Genomic DNA, 1980 nt, shown 5'->3' with positions numbered 1-1980 from the left:
GAAGAGTACTGAAAATTCCCCTCCTCTGGACTTCCTGGCACATGCCTTTCTCCTCACTCACATCATACTGCTGGTCGTCCCTACCCGAGAGCCACACTTGAAATGTGGCCAGTATAACTGAGCTACTGATTATTTTATTTTATTTTATTAAAATTAAATTACCACATGTGGTTGGTTTCTGTTGTACAGGGCAGTGTAGCCCTAGACTCTTCCCAAAAGGGATTTCATGCTATACTGCTCTACTGTAGGCAAAATATCCTTTCTTAATATCCTTTCTTGCACTTTGTTTCTATGTAAAAAGCTCAGTAATTAATTATAAGCACTTCATATTTATGTGTATTAATGTTTAAGCATCAAAAAGGGTCATTTTTAAAAAAAGACATCATTTTTACTAATTTTTTGAATAATTTGCTTCAGCAAATATATTAAAGTCATTTTATATTATAATAATAAGCCCCTGCCTCTGTAGTCAGCTGAAATATGCTTTATTCCATGGGCCTTTTTAACCACTGTGAAAAATTGATTACACTTCATTTGAACTGGGGTTTACGGTATCAGAGTATACATGTCTTTCTGGACATTATTGGTGGTTTTATAAAACAAGGAGAAAGCAAAAGCTGTGAATAACTTTCAAACTTCAACTTTAATTTCAATATTTTAAAATTTAACTGACAAGGTAATTATCCCAGAAATTGTCCTAACCAAATGATTTGTGAAACTATGATTGTCCCATTAAAATGACAGAGTACTCAATCAGAAGACAAAAATGGTTCTCTGAGGTTTGGCCCTATTAAACAGGTTCTTTATATTATTATCCACTTCTCCTTTTGAATATAGACAGCTGTGTGTTTCTGGGTTCATGAGGAAAAGTGTCACAACCAGAAGATGGCTAATGTTAATGCAGAGCAGTGAAGCAGGGGATGAAGAATACAGAGTCTGTGGGGAGATTGCCTGATTGGAACCCCACAAGGCTACATCACGGGGGGGTGTGACAGAAACTGTTCAGTTGTCCTTTCTCTACCTGAGTGTCTTCATCTGTAAATGGGGATGATACTTTGACCTGTCATATTGATCTGGATTGCGCTACAGTAAAAACCCTCACATCTGAATTTTATAAAACAATAGGTGATCCTTTTTGCTAACACTACCCGCCCATCTCAGATCAGCTGGGGGCTCTGCTCCTCATCACGCTTACTCAAAGACCCTGGTAGAAACAGCAGTCACTATGTGGAAACTTGCCAGTCATCTAGCACAGGGGAAAGAGCGCAGGAGGGGTGTCTGCAGCAAGTGCGCTCACCTAGAAGCCACCCATATCACTTCCCCTCATAAATCACTGGCCAGGTGCAGCTCCAAGGCCAATAGTGCAATTCTACCATGTGCACAAGAGGGAAACTGAAATATTCAGTGACAAGGCTCTAATGATTACCACAATAATTATACATATCTCATGTACTAAAGAGTTATTTCACACAGATTCCTTAGAGCAGGGACCTGAAGTAAGTTATTTTTATAAACTAACGGAAGAGTAAATGCTTGAAGTGTGAAATTAGACAATTTCAATTTCATGTCAAACTAAATGATTTGAGGACTCCAAGTCTGCTAAAACCAACTAATCTGAGGGGGAAAAGTTGATAAGTTATCCAGAAGGTTAATACTGTACTTCCATCAAGTATGATTTATTTTAAAAGGATACGTTGATTATAACTCCTTCATGTAAAAGAATAGTCATTTATTCATTCATTTGTACATTCAACAAATATATACAGGCACTGTGTTAAGTGGTGGAGACACAATGGTGAACAAAACAGAAATGGTGTCTGCCTTCAGGGGAGATTTGATGTTAAGTATATCACAAGTAAACAGTTACTTAGGATTGTGATAAATGTTACAGAGAATTTCTATATAGGCAATAGAATCAATGATAAGTATCTGGGAATTTTACAACCCTTTAATGTATACTATATAATAATGCCTTCATCA

Source organism: Eschrichtius robustus, chromosome 17 (genome assembly GCF_028021215.1).
Source record: "Eschrichtius robustus isolate mEscRob2 chromosome 17, mEscRob2.pri, whole genome shotgun sequence".
Classification (NCBI taxonomy): Eukaryota; Metazoa; Chordata; class Mammalia; order Artiodactyla; family Eschrichtiidae; genus Eschrichtius; species Eschrichtius robustus.
This window is presented reverse-complemented; position numbering follows the sequence as displayed.